Source organism: Ictidomys tridecemlineatus, chromosome 7 (assembly GCF_052094955.1).
Source record: "Ictidomys tridecemlineatus isolate mIctTri1 chromosome 7, mIctTri1.hap1, whole genome shotgun sequence".
Classification (NCBI taxonomy): domain Eukaryota; kingdom Metazoa; phylum Chordata; class Mammalia; order Rodentia; family Sciuridae; genus Ictidomys; species Ictidomys tridecemlineatus.
The window spans coordinates 24,244,982-24,265,794 of record NC_135483.1 but is presented as its reverse complement, the minus strand read 5'-3'; positions in this window follow the sequence as shown (position 1 = coordinate 24,265,794).

Sequence of the window (20,813 nt, the reverse complement as noted above, 5' to 3'; positions counted from 1 at the left end):
TTATTGAAAGCAGTGGTTATGTTTTTGAAAATGGAAGCTGATATCAACTCAGAGTCATCATGACCTAATCTCCAGGAAGGTGATTTGGATTTTTCTTGCCTATTTCTACAGCCATTGTGAGCTTCTTTCAGTTGTTTCTTCCAACTACTAATCATACACATTTTAGCATTACAGTGTACTTGCATCTTTATTATTAATTTCCTATTGCCAAGGGATTTACAGCAACTCTTGAGTACCACACCTTTTCCCCTGTCTTGACCAGCGAAAAATGTTTCTCTTCAGCTAACAGCAGGAGGCTCTTCTTGGTTTCACTTTAAGGTTCAGTAGTGAAGCATTTGCCTCTATTAACATCATAAACCATGCTATACACTAGAGCACAAGTTTAATGTGAGGTAGAGAGGGCCTGGTAAACCATACACAAGCAACTCAGCATAGTGCACTGGCTAGGGATATTTGCATGCGAAATATTAATGCTCAGAAATATACCATAGTTATATTTAAGGAAAATTTGTTGGAAAAGAGTAACTTTAACATGCTTTTGTTCTATGTTGTATATAGCATTAATGGGAATAAATCTGATTTTAGATTTGCTCAAAAAATCCAAAGTATAGGAATAACATGTCAAATACTAAATTTGCTTCTCTCCAAAATAGTCATAAAGGCCTGCCACTTACTACACTGCAATGAAACCTCTTATTTTTTGTGTGGTGTTATGGATAACTTCCTGTCCTTCTGGCTGTAGTATTCAGGAACTTACAAACTGAAATCCATATAAATGCCCATGTAAAACACAACACTATAAGATTAATTCTTCTTTTCATTTTATTCCTGATTAGGAAAATGAGAATCCTTCTAACTTGTGGGTGGAGATTTACATATTTAAAACATTTGATCATGTTTTATGATCAGGGGAAAAATGGATCAACAGAGATCAGCATAGATCTTCTAAGAAGCAATAATAATGATGATTATAACAACTCTAATAATAACAATAATAAAAACTCATAATTACATACAGTAAACCAACTTTTGCTTAGTGACAGGCTCTACTTTGTAATGTCATTTAGTTCTCACATTATTCCTTTGAAGCTTGACATATTTATCACCAATAAAAAAGAGAGAATGTTGAGGCTTGAAGCATAACACATTTAAATATCTCATATTTACACCAAATTGGAAAGTTGAATAAGTCTATTTTGTCATATTTTTTCATTATAACTTATGCCACTTATTCTTGAACAAGAAGTAAGACATTCTGTTAAATATTTATGCAAACTTAAGCAATTTTTTGGTTTCTATGTCTGAATTGTACTTTAACTTTATAATTTAAAAATAATAGGATAGTACAACATAAGATTTATTTTTACAATTTACTAGCAAATGGCAATCTATCCTTTATAATATCAATTGTCTCCTCTTAGTGAATTTATTTTAGATGTCACAGATTAGATTTTGTACAAAATCAATTTTTTTCTTTTTAAAATTTCTTCATTATATATTTAGTGTCTGCCTTAGCCACAGGTTTGTTTTCAGTCTATCCTTTTCCCATTTATCTCTCATTTCATTTCATCCTATGATGTTTTAAATACATCTTTTATTTTTAAATAACATTCTGCTACAGTTTTCATTTTTAAAATCCCCATTTTTCTTTCTATTAAGGATAATAGATAGTTCTTGACTTTTCTTACCTTTGATTTGAGAAAAGTTTATTAATTTCTGCTCTAAATTTGAGGTTAAGCTTTATTCCTTGGATTGCATGGTATTCTTTTATGGTTTCCTTTATTTCTGTTAAGTTATCACAAAATGCATTGAATTCTGTTTAGTGATTGATAGTAGACATGTGGATAATTTTCTTCTGTCTTGTTGTCTACTTATTATATGTTGAACCTCTCGCCTCTTACCTGAATATCACTAATGTGTAAAAATTTTAGCCCAACATGAAATGCCTGAATTTATTTCATTTGGCTCTGCTAAACTTAGAAGGCATATCTTCTATCACTGTTGCTTGAATCTGTTGGAAAAAAAAAATCAAGAACATAAATCTTTTGTGATCCCCAGTTTTTTCCTATCATAACTCTTTCTCCAAGTCTGCATTTATGTTTTAATTATGGGAATTTTAGTAACGTGTAATAGTTTAGGGTTAGTGGCCTTTTTTTTTTTTTTTTTTTTTTTTTTTTTTTGCTAAACTCTCATTATTTTTGTATTAGCTGTCAGCTACCTATTTTGTCTTTCAGCCTGTTATATCCAGGGGAGTTTTGACTGCAAGGAGAGTATGTGTTATCATAGCTGCATAAAATTACAGCACCTAATCTAGAAAAATAAAAGTCTATAAAATGTTTCTAATAGGGCTATAGAAAGTGAAAGAAGACAAATGGTTCTCCTAATGGACTTCCATGCCAGGATTTTTTTCTTCATCCAGCGCTATAGCACAATGAGCTTTCAATTGCTTCTTTCAGTCAAGTTCTTCTTTTAGTAAATAAATTTCCTCCTAGACAGATGCATGGGGTTGATGTATCTCAACCAAAGATTTTGTTATGAGCTTTCTCCTTTTGGTTTGATTTCAGAGATGCTGTTAAAAGTTAGATAGGCTATATTGGAATCTATTTTTAAAACAAATTATTATTTTCTAAGTGTAATTTCAACATTCCTGGAAAAGACTTGTTCTTTCCTTGAGAAAAGATCTAAAGAAAATATAGGTTGTCTGTCTATTTATAAATTATAGGATTCTGATAGACCTACATTTAAAATATCATGATTCCTTTTAGGCATTTAAAAATAAAAGTAAGTTGTAGCCTTCGTACTTTCTGTGGCTTTTTATCTTCTTCAAGGAAAACATACCATATAATATGAATATAAACTTAATTTTGCAAATAGCATTTATGAAAGTTAGAACAAACAATGAAATATGCATTGTGTTTACTCTGTTTATGTGATGGGTTTTGACAGTGGAGGAAGTTCTTCACTTAAAAATTTGAAAATAATTCCCCTAGTGCCAGCTCCAAATACACAATCCTGATTTGCACATCTATCTTCATTTTCAGAATTTTGACCTCTGAGATGGAGGATGATACTCACCATTGCTATATCTATAGAGGAATCCACAAATACACTTTTTAAATCTTTAAAGTGAAGAGACTGAAAATTGAGCTCTTTCTTGTAATTATCTTAAGGAAGAAAGCTGAGTAGAATAAGAATGCTGGTAATTTAAAGTGAGTAATGATGTAACCATGTAAATAGGGAGGAAAACAACAACAACAACAACAACACACTACCACCAACAACATGACTACTCTGTAAGGCTTTTATGAGTATAAGGTTGTTGAATAGGGGAACAATCATCTGTGATATTTGTGTATAAGATTTCATCAATCAATGCCAACCATGTCTAGTCAAAGAATTTATAATCGCAAATCAAGTCACTTCACTTAGGGCTGCTCTAGACAAAAAAATTGTGCTTTGAATAACTGCAGGCCAAAGCTCTCCTTGTACAAGTTAAGGTTATTTAAAATTGTTTATATAATAGAAAATAAAGTGTCTGCGGAGTTGCATCTTAACCCTGGGAATATTACAAATTATCAACCTTATCCATGGTAAGAATATTGACATTTTAGTCTCAATCTCAGTTCTAACTTTTCAAGTGGGAATGGAGCCAAGCATCTTGAATCAAGCCTGAGTGTCTACATCATTAACAGTGACACAGAATATTTGACCACTGACCTGAAACAGAGCTGTAAGAGATCTGCTTGCTTTTGGTTGAGATAAGAAGCACATATGTCAATGATTAAAAAAAAAAAATTGTGAAGAACATTTTCTGACACCTTGATGCAATACTTGCTGTTGAGCTGAGAACATTGGGTGACTGTGCTAATTTAGTGTGAAAACATCTTTAAAGGAATTCTTGCAATTAGAGAGAAGCTAGCCTGTAGAATATGATTATACAGGGTATATGTAAAGGAGATGGAATTGGTAACAGAAATGAAGAAGGGACCCTCAAAGAGACAAAAGATTCTGGTCTCCTAAGATGTCAAAATGAATATAATAAAGAGAAAATTACATCCCTTTGATTTAACTACTTGGAGGCCATTAATAATTTTGGTAGTAGAAGCTCTACTTGTACATTCAGAATTTAGGAGGAGATTAAAGAGCAAATGTAAAATAAAAATGTACAATCATTACAAATACAAAACATTCAGAGGGGTAGAGGGAATAGGCCAATTTATCAAATAGCAGAGTCATTAAGAATTAAATGATTTTTTTTCTGATATAAGATATTACACTGTTTCCATGCTGACTGGAAGTATTTAGAAAAGAGTAAAATGAATAACAAGAGGATAACAAGAGGAGCTTAATTCTTTAGGAAAAAAAAATGTTGTTTTTGTATTGCAGATTGAATACAGGGACTTGGGCAGGCTAGGTAAGCACTCTACTACTAAAGTACACTGGTAGTCTTTTTTATTTTTTATGTTAAGACAGGATCTTGTTAAGGCTTGCCTTAAACTTGCAATTCTCCTGCCTCAGCCTTCTGTGTAGCTAAAATTTAAAGATGTATACCAATATGCCCAGCCATCTGTGTATCTCTCTGCCTACTCCTGAGTTAAGAACCAAGGGGGAAACTGCTGGAAGAAAGTGCAAATGTACTTGAGGTAACATTTTAGATGTTGATCTGAGCACTCACAAGTTTTTCACTTTCCTTTGTGTGCGCGAGTGTGTGCGTGTAAGTATGGTAATGGTGATTGAACACAGGGACATTCTACTACTAAGCTACATCCCCAGCCCTTTTTTTTTTTTTTTTTTTTTTGTTTTGAGACAGGACTTCACCAAGTTCCACAGGTTGGCATTGAGCTGAGGATCCTCTGTTTCAGGCTCCCGAGTCACTGAGATTGCAGGTGTATACCATCACACCAGGCTTGAGAAAATCTAAAGAGAATAAGAGAATGATTTCACAGAGAAAAAAAAAAAAGGATTCTTCTGAACTCAAACATGAAAAATGAGAATAGGCTGTAGACAAATAGGTATTTTTAGAGGACTCAATAGAAATATCTATGCTAATCTGTACACTCAGGAAAAACCAATTATGCTCTTTTGAAAGGAACAATATGAGAATGTTTAGAGATATTCAAAGAATGAAAACAGAAGAGAATGAACATATGGGTTTAAATGATCATCATTTTGAGTTTGGGGAATTATATTGTTAAAGAAAAATTACTCAATGATATCTGTTAAAGCAGCATGAGGAAGACTTAACTCTGGGCCGTTGTGATCAGGTGCAGGGATCCCAGCAGTGAGATTCTGCAGTGGAAGAGAGAATGTTCAACTACTAAGGCATCTCAGGCAAGTAGAAGTGTGCACTCAAGAGGAAGAGTGGGGTCAATGGATTAAAAATCACTAAGAAACATTAAAGATAGGAAGATTAGGTCTAAAATGATCTAAGATAGTGCTGAAGATGGATGAGGTGATCAGAAGTGCATCAATAGGCCTAGCAGAAGGCTCAGGAGTCTGGTTAAAGTTTGGTCAGGCAAATAATCTTTGTTAATTGCTCCTCTTATTCAAGGAAATAACAGATATTCTAGTCTTCTTGGAATAATAAAATTCCATTTTCTCATTCTGTTGACGTTTGTTTATTACAGATCAACTGAATCAACTTGGGCTTAAAAGTAGAGAATATTGCTAGATGGTGCTAGTGGCCAGCCATTTAATGAGAGATTTTTTTATGCAAATAAGGAAAAAAAGAAAGATTAACACTTGCAGAGGTCAGAGCGCAGGCCATGTAGCAAGAAGTACAAATGTTGTCTACACATGATCTGTCATAAGGATTTTCCAAATTTTATATCAAGCCATTCAGTTTCAAGCTTGCAGAGATTCAGGAAAAGGGCTGTAGTTTTAGTAATTCCAAGTTAGGAGGGTATAGAAAATGTTTAAAATGTTAATTGGAGATGAACATTACCCTAGGTATACATATGAGTGTACATTTGGTGTGACTACATCATGTACAACCAGAGAAATGAAAAGTTGTGTTCCATTTGTGCACATTGAATTGAAATGCATCTGCTATCATATATAACCAATTAGAACAAATTTAAAAAAATAAATTAATTAAAAAGTTAATTAGAGAATTGTAGCCAGATAATCCAGTTATCAGAGAACAAAACCTTAAATTTAATGAATGGACTAGAATTTATTACCTACAAGATAATTTTGTAGTTTTCCTCTGAAACAAATTTTCATCTATAATAACCCATGTTTCTTCCAAATATAATCTAAGTAAAACTAATTTGTTTGCAAATTATGTCTAATTTTATCAAAATTGCCCTGATTATTTACCTAAATGCCATATGAATAGTTATTGACTGCCTAGACCTTTTTTTAGTTTGCTTTGCTGGAATGTTTCATAGATCTTTTTTGTTTAGTTTGCTTGGCTGGCATGTTTCATAAAATATTTCAGGTTAGACTTTTAAATTCCTCTGGAGACTAAGAAGCTAAACTCATGACTTCCCATCAGGCTTTGCCTGCAAAACTTATATATTGGAGTAAATTCCTCTCTTCTTAAGGTTCTAAAACATTCCAAAGTCCGTAGGTCTAACAAGAAGGAATTTTATTTCAGACACCTGTAAAACCAAGAACCTGTTAAAGCCAGGTACCAGGCAAAATTCTCTATAGAGCAGGATTTATAAACATTGCCTCCTTCAAGTTCCTGAAGGTTGTTAGATCTAATTTTATACATCCTTCTCAAATATGACATTCTGGTCACATACTTGGTACTATAATTAAGTTCCATTACAAGAACAATAAATTCTTATTGGACTTGTATACTATACTGCCATGAAAATAAGAATGTTCACTAATGATTTCCAATTCATGGAGGGGTCAGAAAAGGGAAAGAAAAGTAATTGTTTCCTCTTTGTTCATAAATAATTTCTACTGAATTGCTGTATGTTTTAAGTATTTGAAAAGTAAAGGAGAAAATTTTTCTTAAATCTTGGAAACAAAAAATCAAAGAACCAGCAGTGTTTTAAAAAAACTGTTTCATCCTCATAAGTCCACCATTAGCTCTTATTCTGCTCCATCTTGGGATAACAAATTTATAATACATTAATTTCTTCATTAGAATTCTATAAATTCTTACTTAGTACAATGGTATAATCCCTTCAGAAATCTATATTCCATTACACATGTCAAAGTCTTTTTTATGAATTCCTTTGTAAAAGAAGCAATTTTGAACTATAGCTGATCATAAACACTTTCTCAAGAAAGATCACAGTAATTATTGTTGCTAAGTTTACTGTTATTTATAGACAATAATTGTCTATAAATAACAGTAAACTTAGCAACAATAATGATGGATTTAAGAGAATGATGGATAAGGAAGTATAAAACATTTGTACTAAGAAAGCCAGAATTTATTGTCACTGACAGGTAATCTATTATTAAATCTTACTCAGAAATTCGAAAACAACTTATAGAATCTCACATAATAAAATATCTTCATCAGGCATGGTGGCACACGCCTGTAATCCCAGTGGCTTGTGGCACATGCCTGTAATCCCAGTGGCTTGGGATGCTGAGGCAGAAGGATAGCAAGTTCAAGGACATTCTCAGCAACTTAGTGAGGCCCTAAACAACTTAGTGAGACCCTGTCTCAAAAATAAAAGAGGTGTTCATGCTGGGCAAGTTGCGCACTAGTTAAGCTTCTCTGGGTTCTATTCCTGGAAGGAAGGAAGGAAGGAAGGAAGGAAGGAAGGAAGGAAGGAAGGAAGGAAGAGGGAGGGAGGGAGGGAGGGAGGGAGGGAGGGAGGGAGGGAGGGAGGGAAAGAAAGAGGAAGGAAGAAAGAAAGAAAGAGAGAGAGAGAGAGAGAGACAGAGAGAGAGAGAGACAGAGAAAGAAAGGGAGGGATGGAGGGAGGGAGGGAGGGAAAATATCTGCAATTGTTTAACCAGCCTAAAGCCTGTTAGTCTGTTACCAGAATAAGATAACTTTAACTCTCCCAAAACTCCAGTTTCAATAACAGCAAAGGGCTTGTCTACTTTGAATTTCTACTGAATAAATAAAATACAGTTGAATAAATGTAAAAATTGTCAATAAATATATCCTCATCATTTTAAAGCAACAGAAAATAGTTGTATGATCACAAAACCATTTCTCATTATTATTTATTTCCTTTATTTTGAAATTCAATTTTTCTTCTAAAAAGGTGTTACAAATAAACCAAAATTACTCAGAATTTATAAGCTAGTCCTTGCAAAAACATTCATATCTTGAAAAACATGCCTGAATTAAGCTAAGCATGGTGGTGCATGCTTGTAATCCCAGCAAATCAGGAGCCTGAGTCAAGAAGATCACAAGTTCAAAGCCAGCCTTGCAAAAGCAAGACACTAAGCAACTCAGTGAGACCCTGTCTCTAAGTAAAATACAAAATAGAGCTGGGGATATGACTCAGTGGTTGCATGCCCCTGTGTTCAATCCCCATCACCAAAAGAAAAAAAAAAAAAGCCAGAATTATTTTTCTTTGCAGGTTTCATGTCAATCATTAAATATTCAAACTTTCAGAATCTCAGCAATGTGAGATTCCTCAGTCATTCCAGACATACCAGCTTTTTTGTATCTTTATTCTAAAAGTTCATTCTAACTGATCAATTTCATGCTTCATAAATTAATGTCAAAAGAAGTACACTTCTAGTGTTTCAAAATATTAAGGCAAAATAGTTGAAAGGTTGTAATTTCTTTTGCTTTGACATTTTAAAAGTATTTAATAAATGTAAAATATGACCATTGGTCTGAGTGCTCTAGCAGCAGGTAGCTCTCTCTCTCTCCCCCCCCCTCTCTCTCTCTCTCTCTCACACACACACACACACACACACACACACACACACATAAGGTATCTCTCTCTCTCACACACACACACACATACACACACACACACACAGAATGTGTGTGCATTATTAACCAAATAAACAAAGAATGGAAAGTTGAACTCATTGCCTAATATATTCTATATACTTTTGCTTCTTTTATTCTTTCAAAGGAGAAGATTCAGGGTCATATCATATTTAATTGCATTGTATTTTCTTCAACATAATGTGAATAAAAGTTTCAGACTTATCTCAGTCATTCAAAAACTACTGAATTATTTCATTATTCTGTCACAATAGAGTACTTGAATAAAAATAAGAAATGACCAAAATTTATCTTGTAATAATACAGGAAAATATGTAAAATAGTGCATTATTATTCCATTTTTCATCAAAGGTTAATGTAGCCAATTCAAAGAATAATATGATTTTAATATTTTAGTTCTCTAGAAAAATAAATGATTTAGTTTAAATGATCAAAATACTTAGACATGCTAAAGAAATTTCAGCAAAATGTCATGAAGACTGGCAAATTCATTGAATGTATCTTTGAGTTGTTACAGTAAGATGGATGGTGCATAAAAATTAATGCTGGTACTTTGTACTAAATATTCCTTGGAAGCTGAGATAGAGTATTGAAAAGTTAGTGTGAGTTCTGGATCCCCTTGGTTTCTGTACCAGCCATGTGTAAACCAACTCATGACTCTGGACAAAATAAATATTTGTATTTTTATATTCTTTTTTTAAAATGAAGATAAAAATCTCCTTTCAGTGTTTTTGTTGGTTTGTTTGGTTGGTTTTGGTTTTTTTAAATATGTTACTGAAGACTGAACTCAGGGCCTAGCACATGTTAGACAAGCTCTTTACCATTAAGAGACAAACCCAGCCCAGCTCTACCCTTCAGTGATTTTATAAGAAATGAGATATAATAAATATAATCACAATTATAAAATGTGAAGTGTTAGTATAATAAAGGTTTATTTTATCTGGTATATGTATTAATTTTCCATCTACACCTATTTTGATTTGTTACCAGGTTATATTAACCTCTTAAATCCTTCCATCTTGGAAGGATTTGCATAGTGATTAAAAATGACCATTTCTTATAATGAGACGGATATGGCATTTAAAAACCATATTTCCAGTTTGCTCAGTCACAATATTTAATGAACAAATGGAACTTTACTACTTTAATAATTAAATTAATCTACCTTAAGTAAACCAATCAAGTTAACTATAGTTTCTATGATAATTTTCCCTGTATAAATATTTTGAAAATTTCTATTTGATAATTATAAAGATACTATAGTACTTTAAACTGATTTCTGTTCACTACTACTATCATGCATCACTTAAGGAAATAAGAAATTGGAGAAGCACAGAAAATTACAATTTTAGCTCAGAAGAAAGGTAAAAATGAAAAAATATATATGTATACTGTCAAATTAAATCCTGAACTATTAAAGAGAAAAAATTATATTCCTGTTATCTACAGTCCAATAGTTGAGCTATATGGTTGTTTTTTGTTCTATTGAACTGTAATTTTAAGGAAATGAAATTGGATTTATATACCATTGACATTATGTGAGAAAAAAATAAAAACAAAATAAAAACACATTGCTCCTATCAAATTGTAGCTCTATTCTTCTTTGCCAGATACAATATGTGTAATTCAATTCCATATACCATCTTTCCATATAGAATTCTGCTTAAAACTTCTGTCTCCTTCAAAACCTGTTTGTTATGTATTTTCCTTTCATTAACTAGAGGTTAAGTTGAAATATGAGATGCTATTATGGCATTGCAAAAATGAATTTGAAGTTTATATAAAAAGGTTTAAACACTGCATCACCAATCTCAGTTTAATTGAAGTGATAATGACTTTTTCAAGTCCTAATTTGGAGTGCTTTATGCAAATTCCCGCTCTTTATAAGAGATATGACATGTGAAGATATATCTGAATATATGCTACATATTACACTTATCTCCAGTATGTCCTTGCCAAAATGTTCATGTCAAAATAATGTCTTTATTCAAAAAAAGTTTGGTATTATATTCCATAGAGAAAAGAAGTGGTCAGGGGAATGTTCACAAATTAACAAAAAACATTTCCACTGGCACATCTTATCAGTTTTGAAACAATGCAGTTGTAATAACTTGCTAGAGCAAAATAATTTTCATATTAATATATCAGCATTTCTGACCATGGAGACCATCATTTCTGTTTCAAAGGGTGGGCATTAACAGAATACAATATACACAATGGAAATAACATAACAATAATCATGATTGTAGTAGTTTTATTTCTTTGTAGTAGAAGATTTAGATTTTTATAAGAGCTGCCTTTCTCCAGGTTTCATTTTGTACTTGGAAAAGAACATTAACCTAGTGGGCCCAGTTAAGAAATATTAAATTGTTCTACCTATAAAGTACTGTGCATGGTCATTGAATCATTTATTTAGTGTACTAACTTATTAAATAGTGTTTTAGTAATATAAAATAACTAATGTTATTTCCAAATAGCTTGCCTAACAACTCAGATCTAAATCAGAAAAACAGCAAATATATTTTTCAAATTCCTCACTGTTTTTTTACAGTACAGTGTTATTTTAGGTGACATTCAGAATGGCCTTGACAGAATATGAAAATTGATTTGTATTCTAAAAGAGTATTATCCCCATGATACTTCATTTTCTCTTCCCATTAGGAGAACATAGCTCTCCCACTCAGGAAATTTTGAAAATGCTTTGTGGTTGGGCTCCTGGCTTTAATAAATGTCACTGGAGTCCTCCACGTGTCCCCTATTGATGCTTATTTAAATTCGGGCTTTCATATCTGGAGAGGTAAGCTGTGGAGACCTGGGACTGTTTGATTACCAACCATTGAGCGCCTACCTCCCAAAGCAGGAGGCACACTTTGCCCCCACTCCCAAGGCAATGGCTCTGTTTTTCAAAGGGAGAAGCAGACTATAGAACAGAGAGCTCCAATCCCTCCTTTAAGGAACTGATTTCACACTAGAGATGTAGCTCAATGGTGGAGCACTTACTTGCCTTGCACAGGCAAGCACCCGGGTTCAATCCCCAGTGCCTCTGCCAAATATTTCATTTGTAAAAGAGACCGGGAAGTTCAACTGACAGTTTGCCTCAAATACAGTGAAAGTTGTAGTGAAAAGCAATTTGTAAGTGAAAGATTCACTGGAAGTATAGTCTAAACCCTGGGGCGGCTAATTTGCAAAGGCATCTGGGAAGAACCCTCCTGGGGTCAAAAAAAAAAAAAGGAAAAATCCATAACACTGAAAGAATAATGTTTCTCTGATGGTGCTGGGAAAACAGGATCAATACCTACAAAAGAGGGAAACTAGTCTCTTGACTAAACAGCACATAGAAAAGTTAACTTAGAACTGATCAAGACAACACATAAGTGCTAAAATTATAAATGTCATAGAATATTAGTATGTAAGTGCTAAAATTATAAAAGTCTTAGAAGACAACACAGCAGTAAATCTGCATGACTTTTAAATTGGCAATAAATCATTTTATATGATACCAAAAGCACAAACAGCAAATGACAATAAATTTAACTTCTCCAAATTTAAAAATACCTATGTATCAAATGACACTATCAGGAAAGTGAAAAGACAGTTCACAAAATGGGAGAAGATATTCACAAATCATACATTTGATAATGAGAATTTTATTTAGTATACATAAATAATTAGTTAACTAAGTCCTCTTTCAACTGAGTAATAAAAAGACTTTTTTTATTTTCCACAACACATTCCCATCTGGGCCAGACGTTAGTACTTTGTTCTGTATCTGTGCCAGGTGAAACATGCTTTTCTCCAAGATTATCATAGTGCAGGAAACAAACTAGACAACATATAAATTTTTAAGGGTCACGTCAATAAGTGGCTTCATTATTTTCTCTAATAAATCATTCATCAGAAAGTACTCACATAGCTTCAATAAACCTAAAAGGTAGTTTAGTAAACAAAGAAGAGCTAATCTATATTTTAAGGCAGTTTGACAATATTTGCCACATCCTATCAGATTAAAAAAAAAAAACAAAAAACTTCCTTGAGAATCATGAATCATCTACAATTATTATGTCCCCAAACAGAAGATAATAAACAAAAAGAAACATAAAACTTTGTTTTAACTACAAAGTTCTAATTAATTGCAGCTCACAATTTTTGTTCTCCAAATTTTCCATCTCAATTTGAAACAGAAAGGAATATTTATAGGCATAGCTAGAATCTAGGGGCTCTTTGATCAGCAATTAAAAGCTGTGCTGTAGGGATTTAGCTAATGGCCGCCATCTCTAGTCTTACCTCTATGATTGCCCAGAGTAACCCTGGGCTTTCCCTCACTCTTGAATAGTCTCCCACATATTATAGAAAAAAAACGTTCAAGTATTATGTGGAGTTTTACAGCCAGACCCTGGTGCCTTCAGTGCTGGGAAGATGCCTGATGGATTCTTGCTTTTTGGTATTTTTTGTACAGGGATTGAACCCAGGGATACTTAACCACTGAGCCATATCTCAGTCCTTTTTTATATTTTATTTAGAGACAGGGTCTTGCTGACTTGCTTTAGGGTCTCACTAAGTTGCTGACACCGGCTTTGAATACAGTCCTCCTAACTTGGCCTCCTGAGCAGCTGGGATTACAGGCACATGCCACCCACCCTTGGCTGCATGATGTTTTTGATATTACCTCAAGAAACCTAGTACATTTTGGCTTGGATAAATGATACTGCCAGTTATCAGTAATGAGCCCTGCTTCCTCACATGTTGAAGTATAACATTAGAGAAGCACGCTGAAGCAAGCATATAAAGCAGGGTTTATCTAAAAAAAAGGGTAACATAGACTCTCCTAAGAGGGAGAAGGGGGCCATAGCTGGTATCCTGGCATCCCAAGAAGTGAAGGTATTCTGTCTTTTTAAGATGTCTTAGGCTTTCTTTGTTCTCCTGCTCTCTTCCTTCCTATGTAAGTGTCTAGGGCCCAGGAGATGCTCAAGTGGTATGGTCAAACAGGGAGAAGGGCCAAATGGAGCAACCCAGGACACATTAATTAACAACTCTTACCCCATAGGGAGGGGCAATTCCTGGGGCAGTTTACCTGAACAACAGTTTGGAGCCCACCCGGCAGGTTATCTTGATTAGAGTGGAGGAAGGGCTTTTAAGGAATTAGCATTTTAATCCCTCAGGGGATTAAAAATTGGGAGTTTCCCACTTCCTGGACCCAAATTGGCTTTCTTGATGGACTCTGACTCCATTTACCTATCTATATTGACTGCCTGTCTAATTCTGGCTTCAGAAAGATACTATATCCTGAACCCATTATAAGATCCCTTCCTCTGACCCAAATCATGGAATGTACCCATTTTATACCACTCAGAACCACACTTCTGTCAGTAAGACCTCACTGAATTGCATTCTGTTCAATCTTGAATCTGTCTGCCTCTTTATTTGCTCTCACAGCATTTTGTGGCCTATTCCTATATATTGGTCCTGGAATTTTCCAGATTCTCTACAATATTTAATTGAAAGAGGAGTAGCTATCTAACCAAGTTAAAATTAAATATATACAATATCTTGTATCTCATTTTTTTAAATGTGTCAGTTGAAAGCATAATATCCTACCATAGGAATAATGGTTAACCAATCCTGAATCCAGTAGCAATATAATTTTCCATGTATACAAGATACTTTTCGATGGGATACCAAATTGTTGTTGCTAATAATCAACCAAAAGAATATTGAGCTATAAAAGATATTTAATGCTTAAAATATCTTATATACTGTTCTAGGAAGATAAAAATATGCATGTATATATAAAATATATGTAATTTACTCATATTTATGAAGCATATATGATAATTTTATTTCTTAAACTTATGAGACAACTACTATTTTAGATAAGAAAATTACAAATAGAGAAATTAAGTAAATTATTCAGTTTCACATTACTCACAAGATGATATATTTTACTTTAAACCCAATCAGTCTAACTAACTATAGAAAACTCTTTTTACAAAGCCTAAATGTTTACTATTGCCAATAAAATTATAATGTCATGGTTAGGAGCTATTTGAAGGAAGATTTATAGTACAGAACTACTTTCAATTGCAAATGTATATAAGCACAAGAACAGGTAGAGAAATCCATTTCCATTCATCTTTAAGTCAATAAATCTGAGGTGGCTTCTCCAATTGAATATTTCCCATTTGTGCCAAATGAAATCTGTCTAAATGCAGCTAATTAAATTCACCTCTAAGTATGCCCTTCATGTTATATTCTTTCTTTCTGTGAATGCCATCATTATACAACTGGCTGGCTGCCTAAGTCAGAATCCTTGGTGATGTTGTTGAATGTTGTCTCTAATTCACAAAAACACTGTCCAATCAAAGGGTCCTGCCACTAATATTTGTTTCTTATACAATCCTTCTTTTCTAAATTTCTTGCAAAACACATACTCCTTTCTGAGAAATTTTAAAGTTTCCCACCCAGTTTTCTTAAGCCTCTAAAATTCATCCTCCAACCTTCTGCTTAAAATCCGATCATATTTATCAGTAGTCAAAACTAGTAACCTCCAAAATATTTACTATTACACAGCACAATTCTATAAATTTGTACCAATACAAAAGTATTTTCCCAAACTGTCCTTCCAAGAGAGAAAGAAAATAACATCTAACCTCTAAGCCTTTCTTTCAGCAATCTTTCTAGCTTCATCTTAAAGTTCTCTCCTCACACACATGCACACTTTGGCCCATACCTCAGAGCATACCCTCAATGTGTCATATACATCTTTATAAATTGTTTCTTGAGTTTCTCTAACTTTGAAGTATTTTTTCTGCTTCCCTAATATTTCCTTAAACTTAATACTGAATTCAAAGACCCTCTCCTTTTCTAAGGATGTCTCAGTGCTCCTTGGTGATGAAATATTCTCTTCTGTTTCACTCACAAAATAATATTTTGCATTCAATATTGTTCTATATGACTCTACTAGACATCTAGATTTTACCCTTCATATTCATGAACCATATATCATTTTCAATATGCCAAGCTAACCCACATACATAACACATAATAGTTTTTAATTAAAATGAACAGTTTTAAGAATTTATTATACAGTTTGTTAATTATTTCCTTATTCATGAATAATTAGGTATAAAGAAAATTTAATTCTTTTTGTGGTTAGACTCATTTCATTCTAAATTAGACATGAGAGAAATGTTATAATTAGAAATTAATTTTCATTTTATCTTGATATTCATTTCATTGTCCTTGCCTGATGCTTTCTCTGAGTTTTCTTTGAATATAAAAAAATACATTTCAGAAAACATGCATTTTCAGTTTCTACGATTGGTGGGATTAATTTTTTTAATTCTCAGCTAAAATGATTAAAATATATATATGTATATATATATATATTTTAATTCTAAGAAAGGTATCCCCTATCTGATGTTTTAACTACCACTTACTCCTTATTATTAATACCAAAATTAATTGTCATTGACACTGATGACCTTTAAGTTCTTTCTGTAGGAAGGAAAAAAATTGTCTTGCCAATAATGTCCAAAGTATTTTTCTCATATGAGAAAGAAATTGTATTTCTTTCCAAATATATCAGAGTAATCTTGCATGATATGAAAGCAAGTCATGAAACTTAACACATAGCTGATAATATTTCCTAAAAAAATAATTTGTATGGCAGACAAAAATTCTTCCCTACCTCTCTGTACCACTGATATCTGCCTTTTTCTCCTGATTTATTCTCTATTTACTTTATAACAATTTTTGGTGATAGAATCACATTGAGATGATCTTTCAGCTCACCAAACAGCTTAACATTTAATAAATATATTTGTTATAAGTACTATTTTTACTATTTTAAATATTATTAAGTCAGAGACATTTTATAAAAATGATGGGTGTGTCATATAAAAATGCATGTAAGGAGACTGGGGTTGTGGCTCAGCTGTAGAGTGCTCACCTAGAACAGGAGGTCCTGGGTTTGATCCTCAGCACCACATAAAAATAAATAAATAAAGGAACTGTATCCAAATACAACTAAATAAATAAATAAATATTTTAAAAATGCATATAAGTTTTGGTGTTGTAGCTCAGTGGTATAGTGCTTGCCTTGCAATGGTATGGTAGTTACACAATTGAAAATAGTATTATATTAAAATATCAATTTAGGGAGTCTTTGGAAAATTAATTGAAGCTTTATTTCTCTTTTAATTTGTATAATTCTTTATATAAAATCCCTTATAAATCTCTTACATAGAAGGCAAACCAATAGTAATACATTTATCAAATAAAATTATCTTTGCTGCTATTTTATGTGAATAGTAAATCATTTATTGCAAATCTTTTAACATATACATTTAATGATCTTTAACCTGTGTAAATTCAAGTTGTCCTAGTTGCTGTTACCAGAACAGCTTTCCATTCATTAATTCTTCCTTCTACTACTTTTTTTTTAAATAACAGTACAGAAAAAAACATTAATAAAGAAAAGTATTATCCTATAATCAGAATTTTCTCTAAAATATATAGTCTCCAATAAAATAATCTTTCATTTCATAAAAAACTGATATACAAACTGGAAAGAAATAAAATTTGTCTCTATTTATTAGGTAAGCATAATTTTTAAACAGATCTCAGAGAAAATTTAATCTTTGGTATAGAAAAATTAGCTAGATATATTGATAGATAAAAAGCATGCCTGTCAAAAAAATAGGTAAGCAGAAGGGAAAGAAAATTAGTGAATAAGTAGCTTAAGAAAGAGAAAATATGCTCATCCAGGGCTAAACAAATAGAACTGGGATGCCCTATAGCAACAGGAAATTGCAAAGCAAAATGAGAGAAAAAGTAACATGTTCAAGTGGTGGAGAATCAGGGGAGTGATTTTGAGTTTCTTTATGTAGAGTCTACATTTTATGTACTGAGTTTGAAAAATATATCAAATGAACTGTGTATTTACATTAGTACAAGTATGTTAATGGTACCTTGGTGAGTGTTTATGAAGACTTTCTCAACAGTAACATTTTCATAACTTTCTGAGTTGTATGAAAGAAAGAATATTATATATTTAAAGTCCCTGCCAGAAAGAATGCATAATCTTACTGAGATGACAGTTTTTAAAACAGAAAAAGAAATATTGAAAGGAGCACATACATGGTCAAATTCTAAATTATGCATCTCAGATTAGAGAATTATAACTTCAATATGAGAATTGAAAAAGCAGTTTCAATGTTGGGAACAGACATAAAGGAAAAAGACATCACAGGTAGAATGAATAACTTAAGACATGTGTCTTTGTTTTCTGTATCACTGGACTTATCATGTCCTCGGTATTTTCTAATACTGCTATAAAATATCTTTATATTTAGCAGCTTGGACTTTGCAAATTGTTTTAATTTTCATCAATCATTCTAAGTGTGTTTTCTGCTTCATCTGTTTCACATCTGTAAAGGTCCAAGTCAGGGCATTGGACTGCCTAAAATCGCTTCTGGAAGCTCTGAGAGAAAATCAACAACTCCAAGTACTTTAAGAAGATTCTTGACTGAATTCAGTCATTGTGGTTATAGAGCTGATAATCCCCATTGGTTGTTGACTGCTGCCCAGAAATTGTCTCAGCAATTGAGTATCTCCTGCATTCCTTGGCTATGGCTCAGTTCACCTTCCAAACCATTAATTGTAGATCAAGTTATCACACTTGAATCTAATTCCCATTCAGACACCAGCCCGATATCATAATGGTATAAGATGATTTTATTAGGTCCAACTAAATAATCCAGGATAACCTCTCTATTTTAATCTACATAACCTTTACTACTTCTGCAAAATCCCCTTTGCCAATGACCTAACTTAACCTATGCATAGGCAACAAAAATTAGGGCAAGGACATTTTAGGAGGCCTATCATCATCATTTGAGAAAGTGTTGCTGGGACTATCAGTATCTTCACTGGTTTGCCTGAGGTGATTTTCTATGTGCCAGAATCTGTTAACCTGGTGTGTAATGTGGCCAAGAGGGTCAAGAATGAGCACTCCAGAGCAGCAGTCCTCAAAAGAAGTTGGTGTCCAAACATAGCAACCTTGTACCTGAGGCTGAAACATCTGTTTTACATGGTTTCCCAGAGTTCTCCAGCAAAAGCTTCAGTTATCAGTAGAAATACCTTGCTTGAAAGTGCATTTTTTCTTGCCTGTCTTTTTGTTTCACATCCCTCTTCCTTACATGTTTCCTAGGAAACAACTGTTTCCTGTTTTATTGTTCAGGATGTTCTTTAACATACAAAATAGTAACTAAATATAGCAACATATTTTAATAATTTAGAAAGATCTCCTCATTCCCATCTCTTTAGTTAATGCTTTTAACACCTCTGTGAGATGGAAAAGTTAGCATAGCCATTTTATAAATAAATAAATTTGGACTGCAGAGGTTCAGTGGCAAAGGAAGTTCTGATTATAAATGATGTATGAGAATCCTTACTCAGACCTGTTGACATAAAATCTTGTGCTTTTTCTCCAACACCATGTACATTGAGGTAGGCATTGTAAATATTTCCAGTTTTAACATGTTTCTCACATGAAAATGTCTATATAAAGGCTTATATAATGTGGTTAGGGATTCATTTTCTTAGTAAGGAACATAATAAGGTTTATAAATCATGCATTCTTAATCCTGATAGTCTTCTTTCTCTTATATTAAAGACAATGATTTTTAAATAGACCAAGGTCAATTTGTTGAAGGTCCTGAGTATCAGCCAAAAGGGTTTGAAAGTATTCCCTTTGGTAATTAATGCTTCCATTCCATGAGAGGCCTTTGGAAAGTAAAATAATAAAATGGTTATTTTATATCAAGATTATTTTATTACTTTTAGCCAACCTTTTAGCAAATAGTGCTTTAATATAATTATTTTGCCTAAGGCATGCAAGATAATTTTGGAGGAATATGGAATTGTATGCAGAACATCTAATAGAGAGTTCATTTTTGTAATCCATGCATTGAGTGATAAGGAACTGAAATAAGATAATGGCAGAAACCACAAATGGGTAAATATCAGAGACAGTTATGGAAAAATTGGTAGAAGAAAAAGATGGATTACATGAAAGGCTACACCATGTTATCCTGCCAGCATATCTATTATTTTCTCTTTAAAATATGGACACTAATTTGTTTGCATATGAAGATGACAATGATGTGTGTTTGTATTTGTAATCTATGATAAAAAACAAGAATGAGATTCTACTCAAGTAATGGAAATCACTCACTGTCCCATCACCCAGTGATCTTTCTTCCATGTATAGGCCAAGGGGTACATTTGGCAAAGAGAAGAGCATTATAAGTAAGTCTTTGTTCAAAAAGTTTGTCTTTGATAATTCATATAATAAAATACTTATATGTATTAGTTACACATCTAGACCAAGAAAAGAAAATACAAAGTTGTATGCTGTTATGGTTGTATATGAGGTATCCCCCAATATCAGGAGTATTTGAAGATAAAATAATGGGATTGTGAGAGCTATAACCCAATCCTAGTTCGAATGGACTGACTGGGTGATAACTGTAAGCAGGAGGATGTGGGTAGAGAGTGGGTCATTGGGGAAATGGCCTGGTCAGGTGCATCTTCTCTGTGGCTACCACCTGCTTCCTGGCCACCATGAGGTAAGGTGCTTTCCTCCACTGAGTCCTTCCTTCATGATGTTTGGCCTGCCTTGGGCCTAGAGCAAAAGCATTGGCAGTCTTATGGACTAAGATCTCTGATATCCTAAGTCCTAAATAAACTTTTCAGCCTCTAAGTTGTTCTTGTTAAGTGTTTTGATCACAGGTTCAGAGGTGACTAAAACATATGGTACAGCCTGGTGCCCTGGTACAAGCCTGTAATTCCAGTGACTCCTGAGGCTGAGACAGGAGGTTCACAAATCCTAGACCAGCTTTAGCAGTTTAGCAAGGCC